The sequence below is a fragment of the Cimex lectularius genome, unplaced genomic scaffold (genome assembly GCF_000648675.2).
Source record: "Cimex lectularius strain Harlan isolate CLEC.00 unplaced genomic scaffold, Clec_2.1 scaffold138, whole genome shotgun sequence".
In the NCBI taxonomy this organism is placed as follows: Eukaryota; Metazoa; Arthropoda; class Insecta; order Hemiptera; family Cimicidae; genus Cimex; species Cimex lectularius.
In genome coordinates this window covers 38799-61486 of record NW_019394229.1, presented here as the reverse complement: position 1 = coordinate 61486, position 22688 = coordinate 38799, and the positions used below count along the sequence as shown (strand labels likewise).

At 35.2% G+C, this 22688-nt stretch overlaps 1 protein-coding gene across 1 annotated transcript in view; it reads right to left on the bottom strand.

Moving 5' to 3' along the window:
* LOC106665128 (MDS1 and EVI1 complex locus protein EVI1-like) overlaps positions 1-18571 on the bottom strand; it is a 96270-nt gene extending 77699 nt beyond the window's left edge. Inside the window, exon 1 of the mRNA XM_024230373.1 lies at positions 18480-18571. The gene's annotated coding sequence lies outside the window, so the exon portion shown is untranslated. The remainder of the gene's footprint in view (positions 1-18479) is intronic.
* Between the last annotated feature and the right edge of the window lie 4117 nt (positions 18572-22688).

Genomic DNA, 22688 nt, shown 5'->3' with positions numbered 1-22688 from the left:
GCGAGGATAGGCAGACAAGAGGATAAATAACTATGAACGTATATCATCGAGCAGACACTATTCATAAAATTCACTTGCAAACATATAGTTTTACGTAAGTTTAGTTTGTTATTGATGCTTTTTGATTAGAAATTATATAAATTTTGGGTATCAAATCCACATATGTAGTTTGAGCCGTCAAATTATTTGTCCTAACAGGTGAAAGTATGTTTGGAATGGGATTTTGTATTCATGCTAGCCAAATTCCTCAGAGATTTTATTATTTGTGCCATGAAGTGATTGAGTGTGTGCAAAAAATGCGTTTTCAGGGCACGACCTTGGGATGAAAAATTTCCAATCTAGATTCGATTTTATCCAAGCGGATTATTCAATATTGGACAAGATTTGACCCGGCTTCCTTAAATAGCCAGATTTGGACCCGTTGTCGAAACGGCCAGGGCCGGAATAAAGTTCATTATTCTTCTTTCCCATAACCGGGTACCGGTCGATTCAGATCCACCCACGCCTCGATTATCTTCCTATATCTGGCGCTGGTAAATTCACAAAAGCCGGCTAATGATCTTTTATGCCGAGGCGATAAATATCATTGCCCACGAGGATCTTTATGCCGGAGTCAAGCTAATTCGACCGCGGCGGCGGGTGGAGGCGGCGCATGTTTATGGATCGGAAAACGGAGACCGTAGAACTCGGTTGGAAAATAATCCGACATGAGAAGTGAATTAGATCATGATTCAGGGATATGAACACGTTATGTAAATACGGACGGCTCGCTCGCATTGTTCGAGCACATTTGGTGCAAGTCGCCGGCAGAAGGCCTCAAATATCAATAAACAAACATAAATGGGTCGTAAGAACATTTTAAAAACGTTCCATTCCATGGGAGTACAAAAGAAATATATGGCTTTTGCGCCATGACCAACTAGTACTCTCACATATTATGCGCATATGTTATTTGCGTTATACGAATCTAACGTTCGGTTAAACAAGAATTGTCGAATAATTTTACTTTATGACTAATAAATACTAGCTTAAAGAAATGTACATATACGTATTTGGGTACTGTGATAATTTAGCTAGTACATTCAAGAGAAAAAGACTTTATTCCATAAATTCTGAAAGCGCGAAAACCGACTTGTGGTCTAATAAGCAGGACGGGAATAATTTTTTTTCTACTCAATATTCATATTTATGACACCTTCTATAGTTTGTGTCTATCTGTTCATTAAAAATAATCGACCACGGAAATTAACAATTCGTCTGTTCGATAGTTTCCGACCTTCAGGTCCGCCTTGTCTCCGCCTTGCGCTTCCAACAAACAAACTAAGCAAACTCAAAGATAATCTACTCAAATGAGTCATTTGTCACTCCGATCGTCCTTGATCATCCAGGTCTCCGACATGTCAAACATTTGAATATGTATCACGTTAATATTATTTAAATTACGATCATGAATTTTCATGACCAACTAAATTCGGCTGAACTTTAAAATAAACAATTCAGTTAGTCTAGACTTATAAGAACGGCGAAGAAGTCAAGCTGGTAATTTCCGATTATTTTGGCCATCACTTCGAGGTGGTTCGGGTTTTCCTCCAGTTTTCACATGTACACGTTAAACATAAGTGAATTAGGATTCCGGTCAATTTGTTTCTATGAGTGCTGCCATTCTTCGATTCATATGAAATAATCACTTCTTCCTTTCCATTATTCAGTGTGAACACAAATTTTTGACGTTCTAAAAATTACAATACTAAAGCATCCCAGTCGAATCAGTTTCTTTTCAACCCCCAGGTTTGTGGGATTATGTTTCGGGATCTGCGTGGTGGAGCTTGGTCGATTCTGATAATTTTAAAAGGCGTTTTTGCCATTTTCAGCGGTAGCTTCGGATTTTCATTCTCCAGTTTTTCTATGTTTAACCATAAGTCAATTCGGATTCTAGTTAGTTTAGGTTGGTGAGTTTGTGTTTTTATAACGAATCTACTGTTCATGTCCAATAATGTCTATTCTACCATTCCTTCAAAAAGAAGACAACTTTTGGACCTTTTGGTTACACAGGTGAACTTTCACTATGTAATCTTCCTGGCAGTTTCATGTCTTTTTAATAAATCAATTAGGATTCTGATTAGTCTATGCGTTGGAATTCAGCAAATCTACAAATTTGTCGATTGGGGAAACCGACTGATGAAGATGGTGTCAAGCCAAAATGCGGCAGACAGACAAAGCAAGGATAAGCAAGCCAACATGAGCAGAGACCATCCAACTATATTTTAATCAGACACAGATCCAAAGAAGAAATTCCTGATCATCATACTGAAGATTGAATCTTTTTTGTTTTTGTAAAGTTCAACAAAGTCGATATTTTTTTAACTTAAAATGCTGATATTAACCTTTCGAACGGTTGTAATAATGTTGAATTTGGATAACCTCTAGAGGACTTTAGAAGAGTGTTAGATATATGGACCACTTTTTTACTCCCAAATAATCCGGATCTCAGTATGGCCTTGATGAAAAAATATCAATTTTAACTGCAAGTTTTTTTAAATCTATTTTAAAGTCATCAGGGAAAAACTATCTTAAATATGTATTAAAATTTGCACCGTTTTAACTGATGATTTTCAAATTGCTTTAAAGACCGACTCAGTCTCAACATTGCCAAGGACTGTTACAGTTTGTTCCCTCCTGCGAAGTTATGATGTTTTATGATATAACGGTAACCAACTCTTTATCCTATTTATTCAGCTATCGTGAGATGCGGTCGGGTGTGATGTAGGTTTCAGAAAAACATTTTCTTTATCGAGCCAACGATTTCTTTATCCTATTCCTAGTCTCTCTATACCTCAGGGCTTCGACAACTGTTGATAAAATAACACAAATACATAGAAACACAGAAATAAGATTAAAAAACATGATAGTCTGGTTCGCATTGACACGACCCCTGAGTAATCGATATTCCTCGAGGCATTTAGGAATATGCCCGTCCATTCACGCTAAGAAATTACATTCACACATCAGACTTCGTTTACATTACCACAGAGTACGGAGATTATTAATTGAATATCAGACATCGAAGCCATGTTTTTAATTATTACAATTTTTTAGAGATAGGGCAACAATTCTACAAAATTTGAAGCTTTTCTGAATTTGAAAATCTTCGTTTCTAGAATTCAAGGATTAAAACATAAGGCCAAGGTGCTCACCAGGAAAGGTGGTCGAAGGGAAGGTAGAGAACTAAGAACAAAATAAAAACGTTCAAGATTCCTCATTGCTCATTCAGAAACTGGCCAAGTGTTAAGAAATAAATAAAAAGTTGTTACACGAGTACATCAAAGTAGGAGTGAAGTGAGGTTGGCCACAATGTAGATATCACTACTTTTGATAGGCTGACTTTTTTGTGATGGCGTCCGGAACTTTTATCTTTTCTTTTGAGTTCTCTCAGATGGTAGACAAAACATACGAACTTGCCCTCAGTGTATATATCATTACATTGATAGGCTAATTTTTTTGTACGGGGTTTGTTACATGGCCCTTTTTTCATGGTTAGGCTTTTGTTGGGATACCATATGTTTTTATCACTTCAGCATCGTGGACGTCGTCTTGGTTTTGACTACCCCTACCGCCCTAAAGCGGCACTAGTTTTGACAAAATTGCAATTTTCGTATACTTACCTTTACGTTAATATATATAACCAACATTTCTGTCAAATATCAAATTTCTCCAAAGGGAAGTTCATCACAATTTTTTTAAAGATACAACCCCTCCTCCCCTTAAGCGACATTAATTATGAGAAAATCGCAATTTTCGTAAGGTGTACTTTTATACCAAATTTCGTGTTTCTACCTATAAAGGAAGTGTCTTATCATTTCGATGACGAGACTACACACTCCCTCCCCCTAAAGCGGCATTAATTTTGAGAAAATTGCAATTTTCAGATATTTTCCTTTACCTGCTAAATAAACCCTACCTTTTTGTGCAATTTGACGTTTCTAGCTATTCGCGAATTACCGTATAATTTTGATGATTAGAGAGATAAAAATAATCCAAATGTTGAAATTTTTCCCTTTCAAAAAGGCTTAATATTAAATGCTCAAATTTTTAAAATATCCTAAGCAATCTAAGCTTACTGTATGTTTCAAATTTTAAAATCTTAAGAGGAAGCAGAGATAAGAGGTGAGAAAAACCGAGTGAATTGGGTTGGGTAAAGATGCACATGGCATCTTGCTGGAACTCAGATTTGATTAGCGTTATTTAAAACACGGATTCGGTGAAATTATTTATTTGCTTACGCAGTACTATTTTATGACTTAAAAACTTCATATTTCGATAAAATTCTGAGGTTTTCCTCTAAGATGAGCCGCAATCCGATTATCCGATGATTTCAGATTTTCGGCAATTTAGATAGAAATGTAGAAAGTGTTGAAACAAGCTATCAAAATCATCACGCCCCGACGCATAATTTCCGAAAATGTCAGATCCATTAAACGCTGAAGATTGCCGATTGTCGTTCACCTTCGTCCAGGCTGACGATTAAACGGTGCGATTTCGGCCTTTGGAGGATTTGGACCAATTAAAATCAGCGCGACCAAGCGGACGGAGATAAAATGGAAATCCCATCCTGGACTCGACCTTTATCGGACTTCGCCTGATTGGAACCTGAGCGTTCATTAGGAGATAGACGTCGAAAGGTCGAGAGGCGTCTCAGAATATCGCTTGCCCTTTTCAACTGGTTCACTTGCTAGAGATATAGATCGGTGGCAACTTTGCATACTTGAAGACTTTCCGCCCTTTGTCCGGGAAGAGGACAATATCGAACAATCCTCATTAAACCATATATGTGTACAGTTTGATGTTAAACCGAACTGTTGATGAAAAAGGCACCGGTGGCGGTTTCTTAAAAGTTTTTGACAAAAATTCTTACATTCTTAAAAAAATATACATATCATAAATCAAATAATAGCATAAATTGTCATATATTATATATACTGCTATTATCTAATATATATTAATGGTTTTTTTAATCTCAAATCTTGGCGTTCAAGATTTGATTTACAAACAATATCGTTTTTACAAATAGTTCTTCATTCCTCTTTCGTATTCTTGCAGTTTTAAAACATTTATTCAATGACCTACAAAATTCGCAATTTTAACTCTATTAAAATTACTTTTTGCGCCCGTTACAAATTGTAAGGCCTTGAAGAGTGTAGAAAGGATAAGAACCATTCATGAATCATTATTTATGTAAAGCCGGGAATCGTGGTTGTTTTGTGATAAATGAAAATAAATGTCACCGTGGATCGTTTAGCTGTATTTATTGGCAAATTCCACGTAACGATATCTACATATATTAGTACTTTAATTATGTGTACCAATCTTCTCAAGAATTTCGTTTTTATTTACCTCAAGTTGAAAAAGTGCAAAAGATTTTATACGTCTTCTAGGTTCTGTTCCTCAAGAATTAATCTAAATCACGAGAAAATTAATATAAATGCAATTAAAATCCGAAAAACTACAAATTTGTCATTAATGAGTTGATGGTTTAGGCGTTGACTCGGCGTTCATCGCTGTAAGGTAAAGGTCCAGGGTTCGAATGCACTGCCCTGATATACGTACAAATGGCGTTTTTCAAAATCACAAAGACTCCGAGGGTTGGTATACCCTCAAAGTTGAAATATTCTCGTTAAAAAGCAAGAAAAAATATGAGAGAGTGGATAATTAAAAAGAAAAGTGATACGAATAATTTTAAATTTTTGTAGAACAATATTACATATTTTGTGGTATAAATTCAGAAAAATTATAAGTTTCACAGATTCCCGGAATAATTAAAATGTTTTACCTAAGCATAATGTTTGCTATAACATGATAATACATGTTTATTCCTTATCTTTTTACGATGCTCCTTATGCAATTACGACGAGGAATACTGAGTACTACAATATATGACAGTATAAATGAAATGTTGTGTGTGAATGGAATATATTATGGTGAATGGTAGGGCTTCTTCCCAACTACCTGGAGAAATAAGGAATTCTCTGGGGCGGTATTAATTTATATTATTAGCGTGAATGGTTAAGCTCTTTCACTTGTGCTCTTGAGCTTTTAGGGAGTGTGAATGAAATTTAGTGTACGAATATAATTTATTAGGCAAAAAGGAGGGAAAATTTGAAAGGTAGGGTTGAGATGGTAAGTTAGTGTCCGAGTGGATCGAAGTGGTAAGAGCAGCGGACTTTTGAGCCGAAGGTCGTGGGTTCGAATCCCGCTCGTGACACTAACTATTTTATCTTAATCAATACCTTACATAAATATTAATTAATCGAAAGATGTTATTTGGTCTATCAGACCACGAAATATAATAGATTTAATCATTTATTAGCGTGAATGGTGGCGCTCCTTCCCTAATCACGATGAAGAATACCATGTACGTGTTTTCAAATATATATTTTTATTACATGTGTAAAATATTTGTGTTTATTGTATGTATATTTAATCTCTGATTGATGAAAACAAGGATAGTAAAACGAGAGAGCACACACTCAATATTATATTGAGTAAGACGTGAATATAACTTGATTGCAGCTCCAGAAAAATTAATTAGAAAGGAATGAAATGCATTAAAATATATTATAATGAATTAAGGTTCTTTGGTTGAGATAAAAAAATCAATTGCACGAGCGAGATTCGAACCCACGATCTTCGGCTTGATACGCCGCTGCTCTACCACTTGAGCTACCGCGACCTCTATCCGCTCGGAAAATAACCTCCCATCTCAACCTCACCTCTTGAATTTTCCCTCCTTTTTGCCATTTTTCATTGAGATGGGAAGTTAGTGTCCGAGTGGATCGAGGTCACGATAGCTCAAGTGGGAGAGCAGCAGCGTATCTAGCCGAAGATCGTGGGTTCGAATCCCGCTCGTGCCATTGACTTTTTTATCTCAACCAAAAAACCTTAATTAATCGGAATACATTAATTGGTCANATATAACTTTTTGATATTTATACTACTTATGTCTATAATTTTTATTTTTTTAAGTTTTTGCTTATTTCAAGTTGTGTTTTTGACACATGTGGTAATAGTGAACAAACATTTTTCTCTTGTTATACGATTTTGTTGCTTCATGAGATGTTGTCATGTCAGACGCATTTTTAAGTTCCCCAGGGCGCAGCGCGACCCTGGTCTCTCGGCCCTTTGTCAGAAGGCCCGTTAACTTCGGAGTTTATGAAATTGAGAATTAGAATTGCCGCTCCGGGGCCGAAGTTGGCTCGGATAAAAACACGCCCTGGGGATATGCATCTTATTGTTAGCCGTTACACAAGAGCCAACCTCAATACCGTAATTAATGAAACTTACGAGGCGTAAGGGCTTTTTAGGCCAAAATTTCAATCGACCCAGTTCAAGAAAAATTGACCTTATTGTCCTTCGAAGATTCCAATTATGCATTGTTTTCAGCGATAATGGAACAATTAATGAGAAGAGGAGAAAGTCTTTCTAAATACGTCGCACATTATGAATTCAATAAAACAACAGAGGGGAAAGCATTTCTTTCAAAATAAAAACTCTGATCGACCTAAGTTATGGAGAAACGAATTTCTACAATTTTGTAAACGAACTGGCAACTAACCAACTTCTTTCGTGATTACTTTGACATTTCATAAGTTATGTTTCAAAATATAACGAGGAAGACGGATATTAAAAAATATCCTATAACCTAGAGAAAGAGATGTTTTTACGGGCGAAACTCTATAACAATCCCGGTCAAATGTCGAGTTCGAAAGTCTTCTCCCGTCCTAAAACGTCATAAAATGGAATATAATATTGAAGAGGAAAACATTTATTTTTACAAACCAACGTTTTTGTATGGATCGTCTTTGTATGTTTAAAGGAAAAACTTGATTGAAAACCCCTCCTTGCCAAGCATATCGTACTTTCAAGTCCTTTGAATGTCCTTACGAAAAAATTACCTTAGAAATGGTAGAATACGAAACACCCCAAGTTGAAGAAGCGTTAAGTCTTAATATACGTTTTGACTTGTATTATATTTATCTTCAAACTAAAGAAACAGATTATTTGAAGGATTTTGACCTGGTTCTTATTATATAAAGTCCGTTGCTAAATGCTTATTGACCTTTCTGTTGAAAAATGGTCAGTTTCTCTCCTAATGATTGATATAACAAATCCGTTTGCATTTATTGGTAATTCTAAGATAATAAATTTGACTTCCGTCCTCATCGTTCCACGATCCAACAAGGTTTCAGAGTTGCTACACGTTATCTCCTCTGCTCTAGAGAATAAAGAGTATGCCTTGAATGCATGCCTAGACGTAACACAGGCTTTTGACCCGGCGTGCTTCCTGAAATCCTATATAACCGACCGTTGCTTGAGCGGCAACGAGTTACGGGAGGTCGGACAGATACAAGCCGCGCCCCACAAAGGGGAATTCTTAGTCCAATCCATTGTCTAATTCAGCTGACCTACACGCTAAATACCATCGTCACCACCTACGCGGACGATACCGCAATTTGTCTTCTAACTCGAATCCTATCCAAGCTGCCTCCAACATCCAAGAACATCTCGAGCTTACCGAAATCTGGTGCAAAAAGTGGAGGACAAGACAGAATGAAGAGGAATGTCATCGTACACTCATCGAACGAAAAAATTGAAAAAATAGTCTTGCACATCAACAACAAAAAGATACCAATTTCTATTTAAGTCAAATACATACGACACCAGACTGACGTTGAATCCTCATGCAAGACTCACGAGATAACAACTTTATAGACTCTTAGAGAACACGACGACTACAAGGACCGAAATCTCTTTTGACCGTCAACACCAAACTTGAAAGTCTGCGACCATTTGGGACTTACGGATTGTAACTGTGTGAATCTGCTAAGCCATTTAACAACCAGCAAATCCAATGTAATCGAAAGTCCTGAGAGAAACCGTCAAAGCTATTTACTACGTTACTCACCTCACTATCCACAACATCAACATTCCTTCTGATTGAACTGAACCGTTCCCGATTCCACAAGTTTCACACCAACATCTCGATCTATCTAACCCCCAATCAATCTTTACAGATTCCCTCCGAAGTACCGCCAAGTAGCCTTAATCGACGATGGCCTATAGACCTAACCTAAAGATCCACTTAATCCTTCACAATGAGTGCAGCACAGGTTGCTTTCTTATGGCAGGTATCCTCGGGATGCAACGCTGGCATTAGTGTTACACAGCTGTGACCGTGTGAACAAAAGTTTTTCGATTACATTTATAATACAAATGTGATATATTTATGTATAAACATGCATATATATGTTAAAAAATAATTATTTAAAAAAAATTGTAAAACTATAATATATATTGTAAAGTTTTGTGGATCCAATGGATAAATGTGTCAGCATATTCTTGGACTAAATTAGTTTTTATGTTCTATGTTTTTGGTATAACTGAACAGTTTTGCTATTTTCCTACCAAAAATTCTTGTTTGATCCAGCTTCAATTCTAAATAATATAAAAAATTGAATACGTATTTTGAATATTGTTTTCATTTATTGTTATTATAACTATTCAGAAATCGTGAGATGCGTTCTGGTGTGATGTAGGTTTCAGAAAAACATTTTCTTTATTGTGCCAACGTTTCGATCTTTATTGAGATCATCTTCAGGGCCTTATTATAGGGGTTATTATAACAATGAGTTCATTCATTTATTTCCATAAATTCTTCTTTTTTCATATTTTTGTTTATAATCAGCACATGTAGTTTCATGTATTCTTCGCAATTGCAAAATCATTTTAAATCAGTTGTGCTTTCCTATACATTCATCCAAACAGGTCCTTTTTTTAAAATATTTTTAGACGCGTCAATTTAGAAATTGCATGCTTAACACGTGGAACAGCATATTAAGCAGCTTCCGCGATTCATTTATAGCCGTCGCAAGATAAATGGTCGGATGGTCGGAATTATAATATATAATCACCTGCGGGCTCTTTGGGAGCTGGTGAGTGATTTACAGAACGGACCACGCCGAAATCATCCAAAGGATTGTTAATAAACTGGTGATTTACAGGGTGAAGTCACACCTGGCAATGAATTTTACGTGTTGCTTCCAACTTTCTGACACGGGCAGTGGTGATAATCGCGCATCACCGACACTCTTCTTCCCCGGCATTCGAAGCAAGTAATAAAATGTTATGACTAAGAGTTTTTATTCCACATAATTCTACTTTAATTTATGACCTTTTCGTCCTTTAGTGGTTTGGGCCGGCGAAAATATTCTCGCATTTAAACAATTGTTCAAAAGTAAATTATTGCTTTTTTTTTAGAAGTATGTAGTTTACAATATTTTTTTACAAAAATAAATAATTAATATTAAAAAACGTAATGTTCACAAAGGATTTTTGTGTCGATTCAACCATTGAGATATTACATAATTTTTATAATTTACGACTCAAATCAAAATTAATTAATAAATCAGTTAAATAAAATTAATAATTAATATAAAACTAATATTGTTTTCCCTGTGTCTGTTCTGAACTACCCTAAAGAGACACATTAACAATCGCCAAAGATTTTCTATTCTATTTATCACTTTGATAAATCTTGTTTATACTTTCTCAATTTTAAAATAATAAAGTATAGAAAAATGAATTAATTAGCACAATGGTCAGCAAGATACAGATGTAAATTCTCTGTTTTCATCCAATTACACAGCTTAGCGAAACTATAATTAAAAGATAATAAAGAAAGATGATAAAGTATAAATTGAATTAAATTGCTGGTTATTCTTGCTAAGATTTTGACTAATCATTCAAACTTCATCAGGAGTAGAGTCCTATTTAGAAAAAATAAACAAGTACTTAAGGTTTTTAAGTTGAGATAAAAAAGTCAATGTCACGAGGGGGATTCGAACCTACGACCTTCGGCTTGATGCGCCACTACTCTACCACTTGAGCTATCATAACTTCGATCCACTCGGACACTAACTTCCTATCTCAACCGAGCTTTCGAATTTTTCTCCTTTTTGCCATTTTTCAGCTCAAGTGGTAGTGCATCGGCATATTTAGCCGAAGATCGTGGGTTCGAATCCCGCTCGTGACACTGATTTTTTTATTTCAACTTAAAAACCTTAATTAGTTGAATGTTATTAATTGGTCAAGCGGACCACGAAAAATAGTGAATTTAAACAAGTACGTTGGATCGCTTAAATCCAAAACTTAAACTTATATAAACAACTTAAATCCGTATTTCAGTTATAAAATATTTCATTTTGAAACCATCTATGCAATAATATTAGCGAATAGTCGTGTTTCTAAGGGATTTGTGCGATCCAGGCCTTGTGAATTCTGAATTAAACGTCAAAATCTTGGCACGGGTAAACAGAAATGTTAGAGAATTAGAACTCCCCTGTTTACTCTAGGTCCTATTAGCTCGAGGAAAATGGTGAGGTAGGCTTGGAAGAATCGGCTAGTTAACATTGCGAGATGTAACTGGCCAGGGCAAATGGTTAGATGTTAGGTCGCAAATGTAGTCACATTGCGATCCGTTAGGGCGTAGGTAACCAACATGGCAGCCATGAATTTAACAGCTGTTTTTTGTTTACACGTATTTTTATTCTTAAATACGCATTAATTAAATCAGACCAATTTGTTATCTTTTGACATCTTTTGTTAATTTCAGACCTGTCCTTATACTCTCATTTATAATAGATACATCCACTAGCCTATAAAGTTGTAGGCAGTAAGTCGTTAGGATACAAGTTAAGCATGTCGGCACGAATTGAAGCGTGTTATTTGTTAGTACTTTTCGAGTGCATTTTGAATAAAAGAATTGATTAATTTTCCTTTTTTATTAACTTCTGGCATCTTACAATTTTACACAAAATAAAACCAAAATAAACAACAACAAATCTTCAAGGACTGTTATAGCTTTATCTTTAGTTCCACCAATCGAAACGCGCAACATTGCGGAAAAATTAACGTTTAACATGCTAAGAAAAGAAGGGGGCATTCACGATCTTACTGGACATTTCTCTATTCTAGTTAACAAAAGTTAACATCTTACAAACATCGTGAATACCCCTAATGTCAATCTAATTTTGTCGATTTTTACTCATCTCTCCTGGTTATCGTTATTATCTAATAAAACATCAAATTCTGTGTTCCGGTGGCGGTAATAAACTTTTAGAATTATTAATTAAACATTGTTAGGATACACACTCAAATATGCTAACACCTATACAATTTTAAATGCATAATAACAGACTTCAAGGTGCAAATCTTGCGAGTTATTTTATGAAGAGTTTTAGAGAGGAGTATCTAGTAAAAAGAAAAAAATGGAAAAGGTGTTGTGCTCGCCTTGAACAAGCAATATCTTCCTTCACATCGAAACTTTCAATATCACGATGTACCCCGCCCGGTATCAATTGCACCGCAGCCTTCCTTACAGTTCAAAGGATAACAAATCGAAGGCGAAATGAAGTAAAAGGGAGGCCTTGATCTGCCATAAATCGGGATGGTATTTTCCCACCGTCTTTTTAGACTTTTATTCGCGTCACACCGCTGAAACACGAGAAGGACCGAGAAACGGAGAAAATTCGGAAAATTTAAATTATAAAATTCCCAAATTGCTGTTGAGATTCCTTAACGACCATCTCTCCAGTTCACCTTAACGGTGATTAGTGATTAGTGTAGTGCGTACGAATGGGCTGATATGAATTGCAAAGCGTGTTCATTTCACCTCTCAGCTCTTTGTAGTCCTATCGTAGTCGTAAAAACGGATTCAACTGGTGGGATCCCAGCTTTTTTTCAGATGTTCTAATGCATCAGGACGTAGTTAACAATGTGGTTTACTGCCTGTTCAATTGGCCTACCTGTCGTGCTTCAACCCCAACGCATTACGTTAACAGTTCGTTAATCGCCAAGAGAAATGTCTTCATCGAATAATGTTGAATCTATGATTTCAAACACCTTCCTTGCTTGAATTGTTCAACAAAAGATTGACTGATTACTTGAAAACATACCTAGAATACGTTAACATTATTAACATAATTGGCGGATTTTTCTTGATTAACTTTGACTCCACAGCACTTTTTTTATGATTTGAACCGCCCAAGAAATGCACTTTAATTATATTACTTACTCAAGCAATCTTTTACGGTCGATCTAATCTACTCGGAATTTTATATACATGGTCATCTCAAAACTACTTCATTCAACCAGTTCATCATCTTGCATAAAAAACTAAGGAAGCTATTAAAAAAGTAGTTTGCTTCGTCAGACACGTTTCGTCATTTTACCTTCTTCAGTGGTGGATTGATTGTCAGAGACAAAGAGCGAAAGAGAGAAAGAGGGAGAGAGGGAGAGAGGGAGAGAGGGAGAGGGAGAGAGAGAGAGAGAGAGAGAGAGAGAGAGAGAGAGAGAGAGAGAGAGTGAGAGAGAGAGACCATCCTTAATCCTGCTTCCATAAACATCGCAATGGTGGTACTATTTTTCCATTTAAGTTCGTATCATGTCATTATGACAACTTGTAATGAAGTATCTTTCAGTACATTTGCGTTCCCTCCGGACTCAGCGCTGTGATTTCATCTGGTAACTCTGCGATTTCTTGCCTTTTATAGTTTCTGGACATTTCCGCTTTATTGGCGCGATTGGCCTCTCCAGGAAAACCTCCGGAACTGGAACTCGGGCAGGTAAGGGGGCAAAGTAAAAGTGTCCTCTTGTACGTCAGGGCCGGGCCACGATCCATGCTGTATCCTTGTTGCTACCGGGTCGTGCCGCGGGTTATCTCATCGGCGAAGGCGTATCTCCAGATCTCAACACCTACAAGCCCCGGGGACATGATGTGGCCAGAGACCAGCCCTCGTCCCTCTCTCTACCGACAATGCGTTTCACTTCCGAATATATTCAGTATTCGGTTCTTCGTTAAACGAACGGGATCCCGGCAATTTGCTATTTACCTCCTTTCCATCACAGATCAACGGATGTTAGAATGTAAAATGAGCAATCTAGACTGATGGACAAATCATTGCGTGACTAAAGTGGTTCAAAAATGTGAAAATGAACACCTCATCTCCGTTTAGCTAATTGGGTTCACGCAAGCATTTCAAAAATACACTGTATATGAAAAATAAATTAACGATAGCATGCCATATTTTGAAATGATCGACACAAGTAATATTTTTGTAGTCTGTCTATTCTCGCTAGTTTTCATTCATCACTTCACTTCAATCATACGCGTTCCTCACTGGAGATGGCATGACGACTATGAGTGCTACAAAAACCAGCGATAATAGACGGACGCAAACAAAATTATGAGTCAGCGTTCAGTTCATCCACTATCAACACACGTATTATTGGATTATTAGACCAATCTATTTTTTTTTTTTTTTTTTTTTTTTTTTTTGTGGTTTGGCCTGTTAAGAGATTTTATATCTTACTAACTGTTCCGTTTGAAAGAAAGAAATCTTATATTAGTAAATTGTTAGAAAGCATTTATGCACTGTAACGTTTATTGCATATAAAAAACAGGCATAAGGCCAATTTGGAAAACAAAACGAAACCAATCAATTCTTTCGTCAAGTTTTCGAAGATTATAATTTTTTCATCAGGACTTCGAAACGATTTCTTATTATTTACACGGTAACAAATACAACATCCACATACAAAAATTTTAGCTTCAACCATTCAACTAATCTATGATGTTTGCTTAGTAGAGAGACGAGATTTTCAAACCTTATTAATTCTACAATATAATTGTAAGTTTAATCAATTTTATTTGTGCAAATATTTTTATATTCTTAGACAGTCAATTAGTCAAATAAATGCATTTTCAGAACAAAATAGAAAACATCAAAAGAAAGCAACATAAAAATAAAAAATGAAGATCATGAACTTGGTGTTTTAACCCAGGTTTACATTTTATGTGCCCACTTAATTTGTAAATTCACCTCATAAAAAGATTTTTTTCTTTATCATTAACGTTTGTCGAGTCATATTAAAAATCGGTGAAATTATAAACTGATTATAAAATCGTTGCAGGTTGTAATTTTTGTTCACTGTATTTCATATCCATATCTTTGTGGATTATTATCTTTACATGATATGTCCTAATTATTTTTATTTTAAAGAAAGCGTTCTGGTTGCGGGATTTTGCTTGTTTCTCTCATTTTACAGCTTCCCTTTCACCTCGGTTCAACGTTCATTAAAATGTTATAATTTGGAGAAAACACCAATGAAATTCATCTATGTTAAGGAATAGCCATCCACGATTAGAAAATATTCAGATGAAAAAGTTTTTACTTTTTTAACTACTGTTCTATTTCATTTTTCTTGCATCAATGGTTTTGGTTTGTCTGGATTTATAAGCTTATGATCGAAATGCTTAACGTTTATAAGCTCCAATGTGCACATATCTTGAGCATATCACTCGTCGCAGTCCACCGGCCATTCCAGGTTTGGCCGTTTACAACAAATTGCAGGGAAACCTCAAGATTCACCAAGCCCGGGGTCAGATCTGGGTCTGTCCGTCTAGCCACCGAGGTTGGACTACTGGGACAATCAATACCTAGGTCAATTCATCACCTATCACTTGGAGTTCCTAGATCCAAACCCATTCACACTTAATACGTCCTTTTCTATTTGCATACCATTATACCATTCACTCAATAAGGTTAGTGGAGTACTTGATATATCGTCCATCGCCCACATATTATAAAACTAACCTAATTAAGAGTCTATGGGGTATTAAAGTTGCACCATCATAGTCACACTACCCAGTCACTCTAATAAATACATTCACTCCAAACACACAACAAACTAAACTATCAGTACTATGTACACTGATATAGTCCTGTTTCTTCCAAAAATCGGAACAAGACACAGATACTCACTACCTTACTCAAGGAAGATTCTACATTTGCTGTTATCCATCTTTTTTTACTTATTGGAATGGCTTTATTTTTATTATTCGTAAGCCTTATTATTAGAAGGTGTTTTTAAATAAAATTCACGTTTTTTTTAAAGTACTATCCAATTAAAATGGAATGGAATAATATAAAATCAATACTTTTTCCAGTAACAAACTGGATATACTTGAAATGGGCTGAAACGTCAAAACAACGTGAATTTTATTTGTACAAACCGTTCACATAATAAGTCTTATAAAAAGTAATAATAAAAAATTTTATTTGATTTTTTATACTTAATTCAATGACTTGTTTTCAATGCATATTATCATGATTTTATGTGGTTTAGGTGGGGCTGTTTTTTCATAATAATTTTAGAGATAAGTAATTTTAAATTCAGGACCTATTAAATACAAAGTGAAAATAATTTATTTTTGTTTAAAACAAGTATACGTTTGTTAACAAACGACCTTGTAAACTATCAGGTTTAGTTGAATTGATCTTTCGTTTCTCAAAACTTTGTTCAAATGTTTTTCGAGTGGCGTGTTTGTGTCATAAACGATCGTGCATGTTGTCCAGACAGTATGGATGAAATGTAGTTTACATATTGAGTAGAAATCAAGCTAAATTAATTTCTAAGAATTTTACCTTATGACACAATTTTCAAGTAATGGATTTTACGCGTGAGTGGTGCGAAGTCGCATATGGCTTTGTTTGCGGCTCAAACGGTTAAGCAACGACCAGGAAGCCTAGACCAAAAATGGGATTTACGATTGTAAAAATAAAAAAAGACGAAACAACTGGCCCAGATGTCAGACATGAGATCGTTCCGGTGTTGTCAGATCAAAGGGCGCCGCATCAAAAGCGTCCGATATGCTCCCGTCTCGCGATACGTCTTCTGACATACACATATTTCGTTTAATCTCCCATACATGATCTTTAGCCGAGGAGTCGAAGTGTGAATTAAAGTGAAAATTCAATGATTTTCCGAGTTAGGCACAAACAGGATGATCGGCTTGTAAGCAAAAGGACTGGTAAGTTTCTCCGCAAAGAATAAAATTGAGTTCTAACTAGCTAGACTTTGGCTACCAAGAAACGTTGTACTCTATTAACGGGTGCAGCTTCTTTCCCTAAAATATAATCTCGTGCCAATTAAATTTTTTCAAAGGGTAAAGGCTAATCGTGAAACCGTTTTATATGTACAGGCAATTGCGTTCCTCAGCTTTTAACTACTTTGAAGCCGTATTTTAATTAAATTTCATCAGAAAGAATTTTTTGCAGACAATCCATGGTTTGTTATACAACGTTAAAGTGCAGGGGAGAAAACATATTCTGCTATTTATATAAAAGAAAAAAGTGGGAGAACACCAACTAGGCTCGCTTTGCAATTAAGCAAAATTTTGGTTTATATAATAAAATAATTGACACAATTCTTCCAATTATTCTTAGTAAACACATCAATTGTTATACAGCGTTGTAAAAACAAATAATGATAGAATCTTAAAAAAAAATCAAAAATTCAATATATTTTTTTGTCCTTTGAGTCTCGTTGGCTGACAGGAAGCAAAGGGAACGAAAACAAGATATAATTCGTAGATACGAACAGAAAAAAAACAACATAATAAAATTCACAAAGGTTGAGGACTCGATCGGAAGAAAAATAAGACCCGAATTGCATTAGCTAATAAAAATAAACTGCTTGAAAGCGCATTAAAAACACAGAAATATAATAAACACAGTTGATAAACAAATACAACTTTAGTCTTTCAGAAGTAGCTCGTAACCTTTGTGTACCCGTTTTGCACATGAACTTTTTAAAAATTGTAACAAAACATTTAATCGATTATACAAATTTGTTTGCATTTTTATTTTGTTGTAATTATTTTAATTGATTTGCTAGTTCAAATCGATCAAAGACTGCGAGAAAAATCATTCAGTATTGAATATAAATAAAGGATTATCGGAAATCAAGTCTTATTAATTTTTCCTAATGGGAAAATTATTACGTTAATTAATTTAAATTTCAAGGTTGCTGAATTTAAAGCGTTAGTTTATTTTCAACGGAAAAAACATTTATTTTACTTTTAAAACGATTCAACTTGCAATTTCGTGATTTGTCGTATTTTTATTTAGAAAATTACAAAAAAGAAAATTTAAATTTTTTTTTGCTAAATGTAAAATAATAGAGTAGGGTATTTGTTAAAATGATAGGAAAGTAGGAGAAAATTATGGTTAGACAGAAGGAAATAATTTTATTGTTTATGATTTAATCATCATCAAATGGGGTATACACAACTTTAATTATTACAATAAATGTATCGTTAATTTTTAATTATGTACGAACTTGACTGCAGATGCTTTTTCCTAGAGTGTATAAAGGACATTTACTTTAGAAGCTTTATGTTTTTCCTATATTTAAAAACATGCGGTTTATGTTGCGGTTGAGTTTGTTGATGTGCTTTTTAGGTCACTTGCTAATTTCGATTCATCAGAGTAAAAAGAAGCTTGACTTTTTAGCATATTATCATTGACTGTTGTTATGTCGTTTTTCTTTCAGATAGAATATTCAATTGAATTGTTTAGTTCTACCTTAAGATCGACGAGCCGGCTGGTTTGACGAGCGGCTGACTGTCAGGCTCTGCATAAACCCAATTTTCCAAAAATCCAACTGTATCCAGTACCTGTAATAGAAACAGAAAAAAGACTGGTTAATTTCACAATCGTACAATCGTTTTCCGAGTTGATGCTTAATTGGAACTAAATGTGTAAGACGTATGAACGTCTGTATTCAGCCGGCGAGACTATTTTCTACCCTGGGCTGGACCACCATACATAACTTATATCAGTAATTGCACAGTGATTAATGAGCCATTACAGTCTCACGAAGCGGCGGAGGTTAGTTTGAAGAGGAACGTATTTTCAAGCAAAAAAAAAACTGGAGAGTCCGTTTTTTTATCAATATGTATTTTGTTTATATGGAGATCGAACGGCAAGGAATTTTTCTATAAAAGTATTTAGGTGCACTTCTAGACTGCATTAACTTTTTTTTTAAACCTGCGCGAACCTGCCTCTAAATCAACGTCTGATTACAGTAAAACATGTCCAGTAAAACATGCCCTAAATTTTTCACTTACATCTTAGTAATCAAACCTCTTCTCCTTTTATTTTTGTCGTCATTGATTCATGTGAGGGGAATTTATTGTACTTCACTATCTCTTTGTTTTACTTTTTATTGCCTATCTGTTTTTCCGAACCACTAAGGGGTACCGGCAGTGGTCCCAAAAATACATAAAGGCAATAAAAAGTTACACAAAGAAGTTGTCAAGTTCAATCGATACCCCACCATATCTTAATATGGGACGACCAGGTTGATGGGTCAAGGATTTGGACCAAACTTTTTTTTACTGGCTCTAAACTCAAAATGTCGGACACTTATACGCCACTTATTGTGAATAGGCCGTGGTTTCACCAAAACGTTTTTTGGAAAGTTCAAATTTTCTGTTTTTCAATATTTTTATTTCGCCGTTCTTCTTTCTCAAATCAGCTATCGATTTATAGCATTTTTTATGTAGATTATATATAAAAATATAGCAAAAGCTATCAAAGTTTATCAATAACCAAAGAGTAGCTAAAACAAATATTTTTCAAGTAAACTAGGCCATAAATTTTGTGTAAGCACCTCTAGCGACCCCGAAATATAAACTTTTGTTTAAATTTTAATTTATCCATTTTTTGACCACTAAAATTGTTCCGATTTTTGAGGGAGGAGTTATCAGAAAATCTGATTGAAACAAAATAAATTCAAAAACGGTTAAAAGGATTATAAAGTCGAACAGACAATTTGAAAGAAGAGGAACGTACCTTTTTAACAACGTACGTACCATGAAATATATAAAAAAATTTCCATAGAAAATACAGAAAATACCAAATTTTTGTCAATTAACATTATTTATCGAAGTAAAAAAAATAATTAGTTGTTTCATACAGTTATAAAATGTACTTGTCAGTAGAGCTTGAGGAATGTCAGTCAGTTTGGGATGGGTAGGGAAGGTCGTCAAAATTATCAGTCAATAAATTAATTCACACTGATTTTCCCGAAAGTCCGTATCTAAGGTTTTGAGTATTTTCCTACTTTGCTTACAGAATGTTTATTAAAATTTGAAAAAAGCAGTATTTTGATATATTTTTAAATCCTGCCAAAGTAGAATATTCCGTGTCGTATTGCGATTTGTGTCCGATATTTTGGAGTGTAGAATCGCCAAAATAAGTTTGGTACAAATCCATGGCCTACCAACTTAGTCGTCCCCTGCTGGTGCAGTGTAATATTTAATAATGATCTATCAAACATTTTTTAAATCAATGTGATAAGGAAAATTCATTGCAACACAATTTGTGTATGTGTGTGTGTGAGATAGATAGATATATAGATAGATGAGAGAGAGAGAGAGAGAGAGAGAGAGAGAGAGAGAGAGAATTAGGGTGAATGAGAATGAGAAAGAGTAAGAAATGATTCATAAGCGTCAAAATATCTTCCAACACAATGTCATCATAACTGGCTAATCTTTATGATCAATGTCCAATAAAAATAATCGTCTACAGTTTAATTAAGTAGAAGTGTTTTGTAGGTTTTCAATTATTTAATTTTTTTCTGAAAAACAAAATCGTAATATTGAATCGTGATGAAGGACCACTCGAAGATCAAGATCAGTATGATGTTTGAACATTTAGAAATATATGTATTGTAGTTCTTCTTAGGGGTTTATTTTACAAGAAATCTTCGTTATAGTTTCTATCTCCACCACAGTCTTAGTAGTTTAATAATTTACTTTCCAACTATTTTTTGCCTCCTCCCAAATAAATGGTTAGTTTCAGACCTTTTTAAAGGCGATTAAAATATTGACAAATGCACGACGTTTGCCGGTGTGTACACCATTTTCATTTCTGGTTTATTTAGGGAAAATATTTTTATTTTAAAAATTAAATAAATTTTAAATTATTCTTTTTCCTAATTACGTACATAACTACAATAGGAAAGCAATTTTTAAAAAAATGCGTTAATAAAAAGTTTAAAAAAATAAATAACAAAATTGCTGCTTATGTTTTACGTCAAATTTTGGAATTTTTTCAGTAAAACTACATTTTACATAATTTGAATAAAACAACAATACCTAAAAATAAGATCAATTTAACTATTCATAAAAGTTTCATATTTTTTCTCGAGATTACAGGCAAAAATAGTTTCTAGAGTAAAACAATCGAATTAGCTCCGGAAGTAACAATTTTAAAAGAGTTCCTTATTCCACTGGCCCATGACAAAGGACGAGACCTTCAATCAAGGCTCGATTCATGTAGACGAAAGTAGGTGGTGTAAAAGGGAAGGCGCGTAAACAAATTTCAATTTCGAAAACTTCTTTTGAAAAAGGGATGAAAGCACGTGGTGTAATCCGCTCTCGGTAATGTCGAAAACAGTCGTGCGTTAACGGCAAGTTGACAAAAGGTATCGAAAATCTGCCTAATTAAATCGTGCTGCGGGGAAGCCGGATCGGTGCTTAGACAATAAAGGCGATGACGATTTCTGCGACGGAGGAGGCGAACAATGCCCGTCCGGGGGCATTGTCGGGATTGCAATTACGACTACGCCCTCGGGATGTGGGCCAACTCCACGGTTTAATTGTAACGTGTAATTAGGCCGTTGTTGCTGCTCCTGATGTCGAGCTTTGCGGCGTGGCGAAATCGATGGAAGTGAGCGCCTTCCGAAGGCCGCCTGGAAAAACGCTCACCGGAACGTGTCCAGGCGTGAGATGGTTTCTGCTGATTCTTATTATTAGCGCGACACAAATCGGACTTCGTGAAATTCTCTGTTTCAGTTGGAAAAAGAATGCTTGCCAAGGTTTAGCTCTTTGTTCGCTGGATACAAGAAGATAAGCAGGTTAATCTTTCTTTCCCAACTATTTCATGACCACGGTAATTTAAAAAAAAACCAAGACTGTTGGAAAATTTTAGGAATGACAGGTAATTGAAATTGTTGACACTGCTCGATAAGCAGTTGGCAACTTGAACTTGCAGTTTGTTCGTTTCCGATCATCCTCCCTATCACGAACACTGGATCAATGATCTTGAAGAAAAAAGAAAATTCAGTAATTACTGCCAAACCTTCGGCCTATTAACAGTTCATATATGGCTTACCGACAATATATCTACCGATTGAGATATTTACGTTTTTTACAGGTAAGCTCAACATTTCTTGAAAGGCGACTCAGTCCTAACATTGCCAATTCACATTCCATAGTAATGTGGGGAATGAGTAGGTCTTCAAGGAAATTTGAGATCGCCTGTAAAACACTTAAATATCTCAATCTGTACACTTAATAAAGATAGTTTTGCCCTTATCGATGACCTTAAATAGGTCGGAAGCTTGGCAGTAACAGCTGAATTTGCTTTTTTCTTCAAGATCATATTTTGGTCCAGAGTGTTTGTGAGTGACTTGATACTTCGAGCATTGAAATTCTGTCTATCAGTCGCCTTTCTGCTTCTCGCCATCTTCTATGCCGAATCTGTACCAAGTTGATAACGAACGTAAACCAAGGATTTATATTGTTGTAAACCGACTACTGAGGAAAGAGAAAAGCCTAGATCCCCCCTGCTTTCCAAGACTTCAGTTTTTTATACATTTATAATACAATGAGAAATGTTTGTGTCGGCGGTGTGTTTGTTGACTTGTATTCGGGGGGTTAAGTCCGAAAAAAAGGGATAAGCGTCTAACCTGATCAGAAACGACAAAATTATAGTTTTTCGCAT